Consider the following 19,382-nt stretch of genomic DNA (forward strand, 5'->3'; position numbering starts at 1 on the left):
TCCCCGCTAGAATGTTCAAATCGCGGGCTTACCACTGTGTATGTCTGTGCTCGTTCGGCTGATACGGATGTGGCGTGTCTAACCTCGGAAGTGTTTTTTAAGCTAAACTGTGCCTGCAAAGTTGCTAGGCAACGTTATTTTTCATGTGCTATCGCAAAGAGTAACATGCGAAACACTAAAAAAATGAGTGATGTTGATGATAACGGTAAACTTTTGGGGGAAGTGCAGCCCTCCAATATTTCGTTACACGCTCCCTGTCAGAGAGTGATACCCCGGAGCACCATACAACCACAGACAAACACCGAATTACCCCAGTAGTGCGTCCAGCCAACCCCATTGTTTACGTTTTACTTCTTCTGACTATCTCTGGACAGCACACACATTCCATTAAAGAAATGCAATTTGATGAAATATTTAACCTCACGGACACGAGAGCCGACACCTTCGCATACAGTGATGAAGAAGTCACAAGGATTTATGCACTCATTAACGAAGAAGTAACCGAATTAACCACAAATCGTACAAAGGAACAAAATGTAAGACAACTACTATACCTTTCTAAAAAGGAAATAAATCAACGCCTGCACGCGAGCACTATAATCAAGTACCATAAGGCACAGAGGATCCCGAGGGATCTTAGGATACCATTAAAACCATCCCTATGTAAAAATGTTTAAAAATGTAAGGACCGATGGTTTGCAATTTTAAACAAATGTTCCTTGGACCTTATATTACTGATTGTGGAAGAGCTGTCCAACATCTTAGAGGAACTAGCAAGGGATATTTCTAAAGTAAAAACCGAATTGGAAAATAGTTACACATCAGAGGAGCTTAAAGGAATCCTGGATGATATTAATATCCAATTATCCAAACACACATCGGAAGTTAGTGAACGTAAGATACGCAAACTAAGGAGAGACACCATTGACTATAAGATGGGAGAAGTCTATATATGGGCGGATATTTATGCAAAGCGGCGTCAAAATAAGCCCTATACAGCCAACATCGACACCTCATCTTCTGACGGAGATGCCAGAAACCAACAGAGAAGAATCGGACGTTATCCCCCTCAGACACCCATGAACAAAATGCCTGCGCCTCAAACGAACACAGAAACACCATCAACATCAACAGAGTCTTTTTTAGAGGCAGGCCAAGAAAGACAGGAAGACCCTGGAGGGGCAAAAGAAAAAAACAAAGAGCCACCTCAAACACGCACAGTAACGGCCAGGAAAGACAAACCCAAGGTGAAGTAGATGACAATCTAGTCATTAACATTTCCAACTTTCACCTCAGTCAAATACAGATAAAGACCTTACAAAAGGGAACATCGTTTGTCCCCACGGCTAACACTAACAAACTTGAACTTGATATCTCTTTCTTCAAGTTAATGAGGAAATTACGGTTGAGACATTATTTTGACAACGTTGTGCAAAATCCTAGTGATACGGATGAAGATCAACTAAAAGGGTTACGGACAAGTAGCACCTACATGCCACCTATATCACATAAAAGCCTCGATAGATTTGAAACCTGGGTTAGAAATGACATCCAAAGATTGAATTGTCAACCAAATTCCAAAATGAAAAACTACACCAATAAAGAAATGGATACCCTTAAGACCATTTCCCATAATAGGGACATAATGTGCGTTAAAGCGGACAAAGGCGGCGCCAAAGTCATTTTGAATACCACATATTACAATGTACAGGCTATCCTTCACCTCTCGGATCAAGATACATACCTCAAACTGGAAGCAAACCCTACAACACAATTCAAGGAGATACTTGATACTATTTTGCAAAAGGCATTCGAAAATGGGATTATCAAGGACAAAACAAAAAAATATCTTTCATCACAACATCCCAAAAGTCCAAAATTCTTTTTGGTTCCTAAGATTCACAAGAATCTTGAAACTCTCCCTTGCAGACCAATAGTTTCCACATGCGGAAGCATTCATGAACCCGTGGGCAAGTTCCTCAATAAATACCTGCAACCGATTGTAATGTCTAGGCAGACATACATAAAGGATACCACAAATTTTCTCAACAAGCTCCAGGCACTAACTCTGGAACATCAAGAGCACATATTACTATGCACAGTAGATGTCACCTCACTGTATACTTCTATCCCCCACTCAATGGACATTGAAGCTATTGAATACTGTTTGTTGAAAACAGATCTCCATGAAACCTTTAAAGTATTTTTAATGGAACTGTTGGAGTTTACGCTATTTCATAGCTATTTCTTGTGGAATGAGGAATGGTACCAACAGAAGATAGGAACATCAATGGGAAATTCAGCAGCTCCAGCCTATGCCAATATATTTATGAGCAGATTTGAAGAGGAACACATATTATCCAAAACCATCTGGAAAAATCATCTGAAAATGTTCGTAAGGTTCATAGATGATATCTTTCTAATCTGGCAAGGTTCCAGAGGAATCTTAGAAACTCAACTCAAGCAACTCAATGACATAGATCACCGTATACAGTTTACACGTGAAATTCAGGATGAATCCATTGCATTTTTGGACGTCAAAGTAACCAAAACAGAGAGAGGACTTCAAACGGATCTTTTCAGAAAAAAAACTGACAGAAATAACACATTACACTATTCCAGTTTTCACCCTAAACCTCTCAAAGACCATCAACCATACAGTCAACTCATAAGAACAAAGAGAATAGTATCTGATCCAGCAAAACTAAAAGAACAACTACAAAAAATGACATCAAGATTTGAAGCACGCGGGTACCCTAGTCATATCCTCGAGCAGGCAAAACAACGCAGTGCAGGTTTAACAAGAACAGAACTATTGTTTTTTTTTTTTTTTGTTTTTTTTTGTTCAAAAACCTTTATTTGAGCAAGCATAGAAAAATACAAGGATGGGCCTACAACCTCACGGGCTGGCCGCTAATAAGAAGGCACAAAGCATGAATCAGAAATGTACTCCCGTGGTCAGGCACAAATCAAGTACCAAGCATTACTCCCAACATATCACAGAGCATCTTGAATTTTTATTTTATACAAAAAGAAAAACAAACACTAAAAAGGCGAATGCACAGTAATCAAGGTCAGCCCAAACAACGGAGGGGATGGTCTACAATCAGGAGAACAGACCAAGAGCCCTGAGGCTCTAACAAAGTCGGGGGGGGGGGGAGCAGCGGGGAGATTCGGAAATTCACAAAACAGTATGAAAAGGTTCCGGGAACGCTCGCCTAGGGAGATAGGACAACATCAGTAGTGCCTACAAGGGGAGGGGTACAGAGATCCCCACGATACTCATTCCACTGGCCCCAAATCCTCGTCCACGCCCTGGGTCTGCCCCTGGCCACATATACAGTCTTCTCACGAAACATGGACCAGTCCATGTTGTCCTCCCATTTCGAGACCTCAGGGGGCCTGGATGCGCCCCAGAGTTGCGCAATGTCCCGTTTCGCAATCATGTAACCCAAGGTAGCCCATCTGGTCTGGGCTACAGAGTAGTCAGTGGGCTCCCACACATTCAACAGACACCGTCGTGGCTCCGGCCGCAGGTCAACACCAGTCACAGCAATCATCACCTCAAGCACACCAGTCCAGTAAGCCGCCACAACCGGGCACTCCCAAAGAATGTGTAAAAAACTAGCACTCGACCCACAACAACGCTTACATAACCCATCCAGGGAAAAGCCCATCGTCACCAGACGCGGACCAGTGACATATACTCGATGAAGGATTTTAAGTTGAACCAAACGGAGACGGGCAGGAATGGCTACCTCCTTGGGAGAGGAGAGCGCCGATTGCCAATCCTCGTCGTCCAGTTCCAACCCATCGCCGACCCAAACCTCCCGAAGTCGGACCAATAAGTCCGCCCGAGTATTGATCAGCTTCTTATAGATCAGGGAAATAGTGCTATCAGGCAGGTGGCCATCAAGGACACGATCCTCGAGAGGGGAAGACTCGGGCAGGGCCTCGTCAGGAGTCAAGACTGAGGCGAGGGCGTGTCGGACCTGCAGATAACGAAAAAATTCCCTACCATTCAAACCGTAATCCGCCTGGAGGGCCTGGAACGACTTCACACTACCTTTCGACCACACATCACCCACCTTACATATCCCAATCATATCCCAGCGGTCAAAGCCCTTAGTAGACCAGAGACACCCCAAACGTTCCGAGGCATAAAGCGGCGTCGCCAGTGTCATTCGATCCCCCCATCCCAAACTCACATTCGCGGCTCGCCACACAGTTACTGCAATCCTGGACGGGCCCACAAGATGGCGCCCGGCTGATCGAGAATAAAGCACTCTATTAAAGTCCCCACCCGGCAGCTGGAGTCTATCCATCTCGAATGCAGGATTTCGATCCGGTGAAAACATCACGTGATTAATAGCAGACAACTGGGAAGCCCAATAATATCGCTTGATATCGGGGAGCGCCATGCCCCCGTCGTACCAGGGGATGGTGAGCTTCGCGAGGGCAATACGTGGACGCCCGTCCCAAATCAGTTGCCTTTGAAGACTCTCGATCTCTCGGAAATAGGTCTTGGGGATATCGTCATAGGAATTCTGGAGCGCGTAGAGGAACCGCGGCAAGGACATCATTTTAAACAGAGCCGCCCTGCCCAGAGGAGACAAAGGAAGCTTACGCCAACGGGCCACGTCCAGTCGCAATCTAAGCAACGGGGGGAGGAGATTCCGCTCAAATCGGAGCGAGGGGTCCAGCGTAATGAAGATCCCTAAATATTTGAAGCCAGACTGGACCACCTGGATAGGAAGTCTGCTAGGCAATGGGGGTAAAACACCCGAGTGAACATACACGCAGGATTTGGCCCAGTTAATAACGAGGCCCGAGTTGGCTCCAAACGAAGTGAGAACATCAAATAAAACAGTCAAATATTTACGCGGGGAGGTGAGATATAAAAGAATGTCGTCCGCGTAAAGCGAGACGCGGTCCTCAAAGTCCGGTGACCAGCGAATCCCCTTGAGCGAAGGCTCCCACCGAAGCCAGGCAGCTAACGGTTCCAAGGCGAGTGCAAAAAGCAACGGAGACAAGGGGCAGCCCTGACGGGTACCCCTGCCAAGGGTGAAAGGGGTCGAAACTCTACCATTTACCACTACTTGCGCCAGAGGTTCAGCGTATAATAACTTGATCCAACCAATAAACTCAGGCCCAAAACCAAATTTCTCAAGAGCCGCCCAAAGATAAGGCCATTCCACAGTGTCAAAAGCCATTGAGGCATCCAACGATGCCAAAATGGCCGGCTCCGTCAGAAGCCCCGCCCTCACAATCGCACCGTGGAGACGACGAAGGTTAAGAGCCGTGTTGCGATGCGGGATAAATCCGGACTGATCCGGATGGACCAAGCCACCAATAACCGACAGGAGGCGGGACGCCAGAAGTTTCGTCAATACCTTGGGCTCAACATTCAGCAGGGAAATGGGCCTATAGGATGAACAAAGGTCCCGCGGCTTACCATCCTTAGGGATGACAACTATCGTGGCCAGTCGCTGATCATATGGGAGAATACCCCGTTCCCGGGACTCCAGAAACATGGCGCGAAGATATGGCGCCACTCTGTCGGGACGCAACTTGTACAGTTCGATTGGCAACCCGTTCGGGCCCAATGCTTTGCCCGAACGGAGTGAACGGATGGCAGTAGCTATCTCATCAACAGTAAAGGGGGAATCCAACGCTACACGATCCAAGTCGGAGACACTGGGCAGAGCTATATCACGCAAGAGAAGGCGAGAGTCAGCCACATCCCTCACAGACACAGGGGTATATACCACACGGAAATACTCAGCAAAACAGTCAACTATTCCAATCGGGTCCGTCACACTCTCACCACTCGAAGATTGAATCACGGGCACCACACGATTAGCTCTCTCCTTCTTATCCAGCCATGCCAGCAATTTACCCGCTTTGTCCCCCACATCATACAAACGACCCTGTTGCTCCCGAAACATCACTTTAGCAGCATCCGTGACCATAGATTTATAGGCAAATTGTTTCAGACCCAGGGCGTGGAGTTTCGCAGACGTGACACCAGATTCCAAAGCATCCTCCAATGCAGAGATCTCCCCCTCAAGGTCCACCACCTCCCTATTCCTCGCCCTCTTAGCTTCAACAATAAGGGAGAGGGCCTGCCCACGAATCACCGTCTTAAAGGCCTCCCACAGGGACACAGCTGAGGAAACCGACCCCTCGTTATCCAGAAAATATGCGTCCAAAGACTGAAGCAAAAGGCTGCGGGTCTCGGGGGAGGTAAGGTACCACGGATTGATGGGAGCCACCCGTCCCAATGTCTCCACTCCAACCTCAAAACGGAGCCAGAGCGGAGAGTGGTCAGAAATACCCCTGGGTAGGTGTACAATCTCACGCACCGCTGGCGACTGAGCCGCAGGCATCAGAAAATAATCCAGCCTAGACAGACTCCCATGGGCCCCAGAGTGAAAGGTGTATTGAAGCTGAGTAGGATGTAAAAGCCTCCAGCAATCCACCAGGCCAAAGGTATCCAAAAACCCACCCAACCACTGTTGGGCCGCAGGAGTATCTCTAGGGGGGTGGCGATCGTGGAGACCGGAGATCACCGAATTAAAATCACCAGCCAGAAAGAGAGCACTATCAGGGAGGTCCAACAACACACGGCCCAAATCGGAAAAGGTAGAAGTTTGCAAATCGGGGGGCACGTAAACAGTAAAGAGGGAGAGGGCACGACCCTCATAACGACCCACAAGGACAGCATATCGCCCTCGATCATCCTGAATCACATCATCAATAGCTAGGGGGAGGGAAGCCCGAACAAGGATACCCACACCCCTAGAACCCGAGGTGAACCCTGAATGCGCCACGAGGCGATAGCCCCACCTATTCATCGCATGACAAACATTGCCTACCAAATGAGTCTCCTGCAGGAAAACAATATCAGGAGATAAACGTCGTATACATTTCAACACCACACTCCGTTTGATACGATCACCCAGACCGTTAACGTTCCACGAAACAAATCTCAACCCGCTACCCCCCATCCCACCCAGTAAAGCCAAAACCCCCCACCAATGAGCAGGACACAAGAAACATCTTCAAATACAGGATAAAGTCGCCTTGAAAATAGAACACACAAACAACGAACTTCCCAACCGCCCACCCCCCAAATAACAACAAAACACCCCCCACCCTGCACCCCTGCAAAAAGCTAAAAAGCCACCCCAACCTGCAGTGTGCCTGTCGCCCAAGAACCCCTATTCTACACAAAGACCCCGGAGGAGGAAAGGCTCCGTCCCACCCGCCACCCCGATCAAGACCAATAACGAGAAAAACCCATACATCAAATCACATAAGCAGTAGAGGAACGGAGGCATACACTCCTGGAAAGAGTTATTCAAAACAAGGCACCAGGCAAAGACGAAATGTTCAGCTCTCTACACCACCTTCAGCACCGCCCGGGTGGGCATCGGACTCAGTCTCAGGAGGTTGGCCAGGCAAGGAGTCCAGCCAGTCATTCACAGCATCCGGCCGATCAAAGAAGAAAGTTCGGTCATTGTACTCAACCCGCAGCCTGGTCGGAAAAAGCATAGCGTAGCGCATCCCCATGTCCCTAAGACGCTTCTTAGCACCACGAAATCCCATCCGCTGCTTCTGGACCTGTTGGGAAAAGTCCGGATAAAAGTTCTCCGTGGCATTCTCAAAGGCCACCGGGCCCTTCACCCGAGAGGCCTGCAGGATAGCGTCCCGATCCCTATAGTGGAAAAGTTTTGCGACAATAGGTCTCGGCGGGGCACCTGGCTTACCCTGGCCCCCCGGAACACGATGTGCACGCTCCACTGTGAAAAATTTACTAAGGCCAGATGGAGAAAGGTGGTTCAGGATCAGGTCTTCAACCAGGAGATCAACCGAATGGGGTTCTGGATTCTCCGGAACACCAACCACGCGAACATTACAGCGACGTGCCCTGTTCTCAAAATCGTCCAAGCGCCGGGTCATGAAATCGTTCACCCTACGGAGATTGCCAATCTCCGTCTGTATCTCAGAGACGTCCGCCGTGAGGCTGGATGACTTGATGTCCAATGACTTCACCTTCTCATTCGTTTTTGAGAGATCGGCCCGAATTAAGTTCACATCGATGGCCACGGTGTCAATTTTGTGGGCCAAGGTTTCATATTGTTGGCCTATCGACTCCCTCATGCCAGAAATGGCGCCCATGATGTCCTGCAAGGAAGGCTCCGTCGATGCATCCACGACGTGGTCAGACGCACTGGGACCGGGCAGGGCAGCACCGGGGGATCCCTTAGAGTGGGTATAACGGTCCATGACGTTAGATTGGACCGGACCCCCGCGCAGAGGTGTCTTCGTCTTCTGCGTCTCCCGGTCCCCTCTGCCCGCCATTTCGGAGATGCGTCACAAGGAGATTCACCAGGGTCAACGAACCGGGCACCAGAAAGGGAGGCTTCGGCACCAGAGGACCGCAACAAGGGCACCACTAGGATAGGGACAGCCAAATAGGAGAATAGTCCAGCCAAAGGCCCGACAGCCGACTCGTGCCTTGGACCCAGCTCCGGCCTGATCCTCTCGCCGATGTCCCAGTCAGAGGCAGAATCGAAACCGAAACTTAAGAAGGGGACCCACAAGTCCAATCCCCCTGCCGTTGTTGTTCAACTCCAAGACGGCCACTGAACCTCACCCAGTCCCGGGCGCCCCTCAAGGGCGGAGCCCAAAAGTTCGAATCACCGTAACTCAGGCACCCGGTGTCAAAATAAATTTCTGAAAGGTCCAGGTAGATCAGCCCAACGTCCTCTATACAAATCCTCGTGAAAAATCAGGATTTATGCAGGATATTATGCCGGGAGCGGCGGGGGTCCGGGGAGCGCTGTGCTCACGCGGCCATCTCGGATGCCCGCCAAGCTCCTCCTCTCAACAGAACTATTGTTGAGCAGAGAACCAACAAGTAAAGATTCCATCACAATAGTTTCTAAATACTCAACTATGAGCAAAAAATACAGAGATATTATCAAAAAACCTTGGGAAATTCTCCGGATTGAACAGGATTTCAATCACATCTTCGACAAGGATCCGATTTTTGCTTATACAAGAGCAAGAAATCTAGGAGAACTGATAAAACACACCAATCAAAAGCCAGTTCAACATAAAGGGACACTCCCATGCTGGAATTGTAACCACTGCAACAGCATCATTAAGGGCATTACCATTAACCGCCTATGAAAGGACACAAGATCAACATCAGGGCAACAGCCACTTGCAATACCTCTAATGTGGTATATATGCTAAAATGCCCCTGCGGTAAAATTTACGTAGGGCAAACTGAGAGGAAGATCAAAATCAGACTCAATGAGCACAAGACTAATATTAAAACAAAGCAAACTAAATCTACAGTTGCCCAACATTTTATTGAAGCAGGACACAACGGCAGTCAAATACGTTTTTGCGTACTTGAGAATGTACCCAAAACTGAAGGCAAGGATAACCACAACGCACTCTTACAGAGAGAGAACTATTGGATTTCTACCTTGGCCAGCATGAAACCACACGGCCTCAACGACTGTATGGAGTTTACCTGTTATTTATAACTTTTGCATATTCCTTTGTCCGAAGAGTGGTATTAATGCTTAACTTTATTAGCTCAGTGTAACTAGCACACACATGCACTGTCACCTTTCTTTCTTATCTTCCTTTTTTCATACGTATACATGCTACCAGCATGGAATCTCACTCTCTCGCTTGCTAGCAGCATAGAAACTGTTTGTTGGGAGAGATGTTTTATACATACTACTCCTGTATTGACATCACTTATTTTTTTGTATATTTTTTTACTTTATTGATCATGCCAAACCATGAGCAATGTCGTCACCGAAGAACGTTTACCTTTAAAGATTTATCTCGGCGTAATTCGTTTTTTTCCACATTATCTTCTAGTTTACCGTTATCATCAACATCACTCATTTTTTTAGTGTTTCGCATGTTACTCTTTGCGATAGCACACGAAAAATAACGATGCCTAGCAACTTTGCAGGCACAATTTAGCTTAAAAAACACTTCCGAGGTTAGACACGCCCACATCCGGATCAGCCGAACGAGCACGGACATACACAGCGGTAAGCCAGCGATTTGAACGTTCTAGCGGGGACAATTTTTTGAAATTTTGCCACTGATCTCACTAAGATAGACTTATAACAGGGATATCTTTCGCCTCGTTCAGCCCGTTAATATTGCATGATCACTTAGTGTAATCCGTGATTTCACCTTCATTCGACACCCGACGATCTCAACCCATGTTGAGGCTTCTATCCACCCGATAGTACCGAACCTTTTCTTTAGAACACCTTGGCGCATGTTTTCTATATCGGAAACACGTATCACAGCGTTTCCAACACACCTTTTAGCACCAATAACGAGCACAGACGTTTTTAAGCATGGAATCTTAATTACCACCTACATTAGCTTCATTTACAGCAGTGCATGAACTTGATAGTTTTTTAAGCCACCAATACACATTTAACCGATTACTGAGTGCATTATAATTTTCTTTGTTACAGAACATATCCCCAGATGAAGGCCTAGCCGAAATGCATTGGGATTGTTAGAGTGTATGCTAAATCAAAATGAAATCAATTGAAATGATAATCGTGAAAACAACATTCTTGTGATGAGAATAAGATGAATTAAAATACAAGGATTTACACCAACAAGATTGGATTTAATCTTTTTGTTTGACAAAAACATACAAACTAAAAGAGAATAAATACCTCAAAGGCCTGATAGCATCTTGTCTGACGGTGGGTTTGGGAGACACAACCGGCCATATGTGAAAAAAATTCCTAGACAATCAGTAACATATGAAATCAATATCACATTTGTGTCCAAATAGTCAATTTAAGGCTAATAATATATATTAAAATAATAACTAAAATAGGTCAAAAACAATCGCGATCCAAAACGTCAGGAAACGTGGCTTTTCTTCTCTTTTTTCCTGATGAAGGCGTGACTAACGCCGAAACGCGCGTCGAAAAGTGCATAGCAGAAATACGATTTTGCCACAGTACTATTTATCGTCAATAGCATTGCATTTTTTAATAAACCAATTATTGTGTTTTTTATATATGTATGTTAAATTAATTGTGCATTATGTATTTGTATTATGTTTTTTATGAAATGAATGTTTTGATGAATAAAACAATCTCAATATTTTTTTAACATTATTTGTTTTTTACCTTTTTTAGTTATTATTTTCATATATATTATTAGCCTTACATTGACTATTTGGACACAAATGTGACATTGATTTTATATCTCACTGATTGTCTAGGAATTGTTTTCACATATTGTCTTACCCTGTCCTAGAAATTGGAACTTACCAGGGTGTCCTTATTACTTGCAAAGATACACAACCGGACCACCAGACTACAAGCCGCCTACTCAAAATGAAGTCAGGCCTTATATCGTTACATCAGCAGAGTGAAATTGCACAGAGTATAGTAGGGCGTCGTACATTTAACTGGTGTTGTGTGGAGTGTCGAACAGGGGTGCAGAGCGGGGTAAAATGGAGTGGAGTGGAGTTCAGTAGGATAGAGTGGAGTAGAATGTAATACAGTGGAGTGTTATATTGTAGAGTACAATGAAGTGGAGTACAATGGCCTGGTGTATCATAAAGTATCATAGGGTGGAGTGCTATACAGACTTGCATGTCATAGAGTGTTGGAAAGTGTCATACAGTGGAATGATGCTGAGTAGAGTAGAGTGTTGTAGCGTGGAGTGGCGTACAGTACAGTGTCGTAGAGTGGAGTGATATAGAGCGTTGCAGAGTTGAGTGATATAGAGTGACATAGAATGCAGTGGTGTACAGTGGAGTACAGTGGAGTAAAGTGGAATAGTCAGTGCTTAATTTGTAAAACAAATAAGTGCCAGGGCTATTGTCAGGAGTCAACTGCAGCTTGCACCACACATTGCCCCTCTTCAAGCTGCCAATTATAGTAACGACCCATCTACTAACCATCACATGCCTACAAGTGTGACAGTTCAGACTATTTCATGCCCCCAAATCTATAAGATTGGCTTGGGGGGGCAGGTAATAGTCATTTTTTATGTATATTTAATTAATAATTAACTGTTGTTGTGGTCCTTTTTAAATTAGCCAGACAGCGACACCTTATGGCAGACTGTCACAAGCGCTGGTGTTGACAACTAAGTGCTGGTGCAGAGCACTGGAAAGTGTGTCATAGAGCAGAGTGGAGTAAAATGGGATGGAGTGACGTAGAGGGAGTTGCATAGTGGGTCTTAGAGTGGAGTAGAGTGTTGTAGACTGGCATAGAGTTGAGTAGAGGCTCATACAGTGGCACAGAGAGGAGTAGAGTTGTTATGAACCCCAATGCCCCCAATATAGGCCTAGGTAGTTGTACGACCTTTTACCTACATTTGTCCTACAATTGTTCTACATAACGTTTCTGGTGCTGACCTTTTACCTAGTTAGGTGCTGAATAAACATTGTGTGGTTCTCTCTGAAAACTAGCCTCATTTATTATGCATGGGGATTCTTAGTATCTCAGCAGGATTACCATCTTCTGAATAATAACTCTGTACAAGGGTCATCACTATGGTCATCCTTGACAGACATGCCCACAGTACCATGACATATCTAGGTAGAACCCTTGAGGGTACCTTTCGGGAATATAAGTATCACATCTTAGCTGGGCAAAGCAGAGGAGAAAAATGTCCATCCTCACATGAGAAGCTGAAGTCCCTGCACGCAGACACTCCAGCTCGCAGCGGAGTGTCCAACTCGAGCCCAAGATGGGGTCCTTCATTGTCTCACATCAGGTAATGGGGTTGGCTCTTTCCTAGGGGGATTCTTGGCTATACACCTACATACATGCTAGGTACACCTAGGGACATCTAGTTAGAGTTAGGGTTTGCATCATAGGTATACTCATGATTACTGCCATGTATCCATATGCCTGCATATCTGCATTGTTTTAGCACCATGGTAGAATTCTACCTTTTATTTACTCTGTTGGTGCTTGCAATCATATATATCTGTTTCTTTCTCATGGTTGTTGCAACACAAGTATTTTATACTAGAATGATGCTGGTTCAATAAATGCTTATTGAAAATGTCCCAACTGTTTATTCTGTGTATCTCTCTGAGACAAAGTAAGCACGAGTGACTGAGCGAAAAGTACTGTACTGTTTCCACGATCCCTGAGGGGTCTGGGTTGTCACGTTCGATAGTTGCCAGAAACTATTCACTCCTTGATAAGAGGGGCCCATAGTGGCACTGTGAGCTAGTTGGTCTACAGGCAAACATATCCTGTGGAGGGGTGTCTGGAATCAGTCTGGACACCAATCCCATACTTTATGTTTTCTAAACGCACAGCTCCTATATAGATTTATAGGAACTACACGACATGGCGCCGCCAACGTAGGTTTGGTTCTTATTTAATGGTAAAATCTGAGTAGTTCAGTCATGCTTTCTCAGAGCCCCCTACTCACATATACCTCTGGAGACGTCTGCAGTGTGGAGTAAAAAATCCGCCACAGCTGAGTAGGCATATTATATGTATTGGCTGTAGGTACATTCAAGCTTGAAGGATAATAGTTCCCCACATTGTGCAACACTTTATCTCTCTTTACCATAGAAGCTTCCATCTTCAATGTCTCAAAGGGCAGACACAGGAGATAGTAGTACTAATGGTACTAGTAGGGAGGAAGCAGAGCAAGAAGGTGCGATATACATTTCAGAAAATTGCAGAAATGCACTTGCTATAAAATTAGAAAATTTCAGTCTCTCAGCGTTAGGCAGGACTGTTACCTTCATTATTGACTCACATGAGGCATACAGAACAGAGGTGTTTTATTCCTGGGTTAAATTCCCACCTGCAGATATACGCACAAAGGCATTTCATCCATACACTCCGGATGAAATACCAGATGAATTGTCTCCATACAAGGACATAGAAGTCCCGTTAACGTACCAGGAACATATAAACTGTTTTAAAGGTGCCCTCCCACATACCAAAGAAAAAGTAAGACTCGGTCCGCTCAGCAAAGACGGATAACTTGACCGGTTCTAGCTGCTTACACACCGCACCCAGAAATTGACACATTGCCAGTAGCAGACTTACATCCACTTCACAAAGAAATAATAACACTTTACAGAAATCTGACAGTTTGTTATGCAAACTCTTATATTCAACTCACAAGGGTCACTCCAGCAGGTCAACTACATGTGACTGCAACAAAAATCACCACACAAACGCTGAACACGATTATGGGAAGAATGCCCACTAAACAGGAGCAAATGCCATTCTGGATAGCACAGAAAGCAGTTTCCACACACAGGTCCACAAGAAAAACACAGGATACTTACAATTTGCTTGCCAATAGGGATAGCTTCCCCGATTAGGATTGTACCACTTAGGGTACAGTTTTCGCTGCCGTTTATACCAGAACACATGGTACCCCTTCAATAGTGGTCATACCAGAAGTATTAAAGCAAATACAGAATGAGTACAGGGCAGAACCTGCTATGGACTCAGGGATAAAATTGATAGACGATATTGCCAGGTATCAACAATTATGTTAGCCAACATAAAAGGAGAGGCAGCAGCGGTGGCTATAAGCCAACGCCTGAGGGAATGCACTCCTGCACAACAGGAACGAGAGTTACCTAAAATTATCGAAGAGACATATGCTTCACTGGGTAGAGATAATTTGGGGGATAGACCTGTGAAACCACAATTAATGGGTAATACTGAAAAGGAGAACACAAACCAAGCACCTGATTCTTCCAAAAGGAAATGGGATAGTAGACAATCAAAAACCAAACAGAATACATCAAAAGCACCGGGTGGGTCTCCTCAACAGGAGTCTTCTGACAGGAAATATAGCCTTAGGAACAGTGACAATATTAAAAAACCTGACAGGTATCAGGATACTGATACCCGTTCCTTTGATTCCTTTTTAGGGTACATCCAAAAACTCTGGGAGGGAAGGACGGTCAGACCACAGATCAGAAGAGCGAGTAAAGCCAAGAGACACACATCGCCCTTCAAACTACATTATCAAAAAAGAAGATAAACCAAAATCAAAACCTCAATTCAAAAAGAAGGGAGCGAGCTTTAAAATAAGAAATGCCCAGGCTACTGAGGACTCAACTTCTGTATGGGGAATGGGCTCTGATTATGCTAGACAGTGCAGCAGAAGTAATAAAAGCTCACCAGAACCTGATGGAATTTCTGGTGACCACAGCATTCAATGAGCATATAACAGTGGAAACACCTAATACAAGGGTAAGCGTCCCACATCAGTTATATGAAATAACACTCCAAATGGAGGGGAACAAACCTAGAAAGTGAAAGGTCTCTTTTGGGAGAACCTGACTCAAGGATATGACATCTTTTTGACTGAAAAAGATTGGCCACCCATGTTTGTATGGACTGCCCAAAGGGAGAAGCCGTAATTGTACCTGCTTTTTCCAAACTCATTCCAGAATCACTCAAACATTCATACGCACAGGAGTGGGCAGTAGCTCTAGCTCCTGCATTATACCGCAATCATGAAGGGTGGGCTGCTGAGTCACCTCAACATGAAATCCCAGTAAATACTACTCCAACTCCACAGAGTACCCAATAAAACATGATGTGAAAAACAAGACAGGGAGATCTTAGATCAACTTGAATAAGAAAGGTGTAATAGAAAACTGCACCTCTTCGATGACTAATTCTTTGTTTCCCGTAATGAAACCTGCCAATTCTTACCGTCTAATTTTGGACTACAGGCATTTGAACACATGCACAAAAACATTTGCCGTACAGTGCCGCATTAAAGAATAACATTGTGCGCAAGAAATACAAAATGACATTAGATATCTCAAAAGGATTTTTCTGCCAAAATATAGCACCTGACAGCAGATATTTGACAGGATTTTCAGCCCTTGGCTCTTAAAGTCAATTCTATATATTGCCCCAAGGGTATGAAAATAGTCCTTTGAGTATCAAAGTTACTTCAAAATTTTGATGAGGAGGCATTAGCCTATGTAGATGATATTTATCTGACGGTTGACAAACTATTGGAACATCTGACCAGGGAGAATACCATATTTCTGGCGTTCGCCTCTGGGGGCTACAAATTCAACTTTAAAAAATCAAAAATTGCCCACCTCAATGTCCTATTTTTAAGATATGAGCTCTCAAGTGAAGGTAAAAGCCTAGCAGCTACTTTTCTAAAAAAAAAAAAAAAAAGTGCTTGACTCCAACCTCCAGGAGAAACACATAATTGTCGTGACTACAGTACCGACCTTATTGGCCGTTACGAAAGCAAGCATTCCAAAGGCAAAAGTATTACATCTACGATGGATTCAATGGGCAAATTCTCTCACTACAACTGATGTAGTCTATAAATTTGATTCTACGTTAAAAATGCAAACATTCCTGCAGTACGAACAAGAATATACTCTCCCGAACAAAATAATAATTTACACTGACGATTCTACTCAACCTGCCGTAGGACATAAACTGCAATACAGCGCCGCATGTGTGATTGTATAAGGACATATGCGGGACGGTAAGTTCCGTCCTAGCAATACGCATACTCTAGGAGATTGCACCGCACAAATGGCAGAACTCAAAGCCCTGATACTGGCACTAAGAAATACAGATCGGGAAATCCCCACACTTATAGTGTGCGATTAATTTTACTGTGTCCAGTCATATAACTAATATATTTAGTATTGGGGCCAGAATAGATTTAGAGATTCCAAAGGTTGCACAATAAAGCACAAGTTACTTTGGAAACAAGTGGCAGAGCTGATAAAACGCTTGCTACAGGCTCACGTGAACCACACATTGAGTCATCAGCGTGTTGGCATGCACGTTGAAGGGAATTCATTGGCCGATGAAGCTGCCAAGGCAACTGTGAGAACTGCTGCCATTGCTGTATTCACTTGTTCTAGTACGAGGGCAGATGGACAGATAATGGTAGCTGTCAACGCTAAGCATAATAACAGCTCAGCCTTGCCAAAATGTTTTCCACTGAAGTACTCCTACAAGTTAGATGCACAAAATATTCTGTATGCTCAAATTCCAGGAGTGGGAGATAGAGTAATACCAAACATGGATCGCGGATTAGGTTTAACACTAGGTGCACACAAGGGTCTGGGTTGAGCACATGCAAGTATTACTGCTACTTTTTCACTACTGAAACAACGTTATAGGTGGCCAGGTCTTACCAAGCAGACCAAGGGCTTTGTCCTTAAGTGCGAAATCTGTCAACAGATGAATGGTTCCACCATAGCATGTCTGCCACAAACACCACTATTGATACCAGACAGACCTCTTGCATGTGTCTGTTTGGACAACTGCAGCCCCATACAATCTGATAGGGCTTACAAGCACATCTTGGTGGTAGTGGATTCATGCTCTAGATTCCTGTTGGTTTGGCTCCAGCGCCCAGCTGGCGCTCAAACTGTTATAAAGGATTTGTGAGTATTTATATGGACATACGCAATTGGCACATTACATACTTACCGTGGTCCGGCGTTCAGCTCTTGGGCTTACAAGGAAGCCATGGGAAGTTTGGGTGTTGCATTGCGGTATTCCTCTCCGTATCATCCAGTGGGAAATATAATTGTGGGGAGGAAAAACCAGGACATAAATCAATCCTTAACAGGAAGAGTATTAGGTTCGGGTGGTAGTTGGGTCAATTGGCCCAGGGGAATGGGGTCCCCAGGGCTGATAACATCTTGGGGAGAGAGGCTGTATGGCCTCACTCACCTTAAAAAAATTCATCACTCTGCTGGATGGGGTCCTCAGGGCCTAAAGTGGCTCGGGAAGAAATGGGATTTTTGGCAGGCTTGGGCTTTTGCCAAAGCCAGGCAGAAAGCACCACTCTAGTCAGGATGAGGGAGTTACACTCCTAAAATAACCCCTGCTCACCCTGCTCACCCCATTGGTAGTTTGGCATGAGCAGTCAGGCTTATTTTAAAGGCAGTGTGTAAAGCATTTGCATATAACCAACAGCAATACAGCGTAAGCACTACAAAAGGACACCCCACCAGTTAAGAAAAATATCCAATATTTTTATATACTTAAGACAAGACCAAAAATAATAAAAATCTACCATACAGTGCTTAGAAATCTTCAGTTATCAAAATAACCATGAAAAACAGTTCCTTGAAGTCGATAGCTCCATCTGGGGCTATCACGGTGTTGTGAACAAACAAATCCAAACAGTCTGGCTGACCGCGGCATCGCGGGCCAGCTACAGTGTCGGGAAGATCCGCAAAAAAGTACCTTTTAGAAATGCAGGGTGTCGGCGAGCTCTTGTTGAGCTTTCGACAGCAAGGCATCCACAGGCGTTGGTTCAGAAGGTCGGTGCAGGAGTCATCGGGGCCCTCAAAGTCACACACGTTGCAGTTCGAACTCCTCTCTGTTGAAGTCAGGAGTGCTGGCGTCAGCAGGCATCTGGTGCTGCGGGGCGAAGTGCAGTGGTGCAGCGTGCCCTCAGGTCACGGTGTGAGCAGCAGCTCGGTGGTGGCCTCAGATTGCTTTGTCGGTGAGACCAGGGTCGTGGTGCGAAGTGAATGCGGTACTCGTTGCAGTGCTGGCAGGTCGCAATGCAAGCAGCGTCGTTGTCGTTGCTGGAGCGCTGTCGTCTGGAGTCGATGGTGCCGGCAGGCCAAGGCTGCAGTGCGGAAATAAGGGCGATGCTTTGCATAACTTTACGAGCGGTGCCCTTGACCCACGGTGCAAGCAGCGGTGTCGATTTCGGTCTGGAGCGGCAGCATCGGGGAGGCCAAGGTGTCGTCGTGAAGCGAGGTTGTGCAGCGTGTGGTACCCACAGGTCGCTGTGTGAGCAGCGGCTCATGGCAACGTCAGCAGGCGTCATGTGTGAGACCAGGGTCGTGGTGCGGCATTGCGGCGGTGCCCTCTGCGGTGCCTTCAGGACACGGAGTCGCAGCACCGTCGTAGACGGCATAAGGTTGCCCTTTTCCTCTGTTGCAGCACAAGACACACAGTCCTCAATGTTGAGGGAAGAAGATAATTGCAGAGGCTTATAAGACCGTTGGCCGCAAAAGTTTGGGTGTTAAGCCTTTTGCTAAGGCAGCAGCACAACCGCAAACACAGACTGCTTAGTCTAACAAAGACGACCGTCCTAACTTTCCAAAGCAAAATTGGAAGGCTAAGAAACAGGGAAAGCAGCAGCAGAAACAGGGGTCGCGTCCTGCATCACCAGTTACGGTGACTGTTGCTTTTTCCTCTGTTGCAGCACAAAACACACAGTCCCCATTGCTGAGGGCAGAAGAGCTTGTAGTCTTTGCTGTTCCTGGGACTTCTTGAACAGGGGGCAAGCCCTTGGAGAAACTCATAAAAGTAGACTACAGAAAGTTCACT

This window comes from Lissotriton helveticus, chromosome 5_1, assembly GCF_964261635.1.
Source record: "Lissotriton helveticus chromosome 5_1, aLisHel1.1, whole genome shotgun sequence".
Lineage (NCBI taxonomy): Eukaryota > Metazoa > Chordata > Amphibia > Caudata > Salamandridae > Lissotriton > Lissotriton helveticus.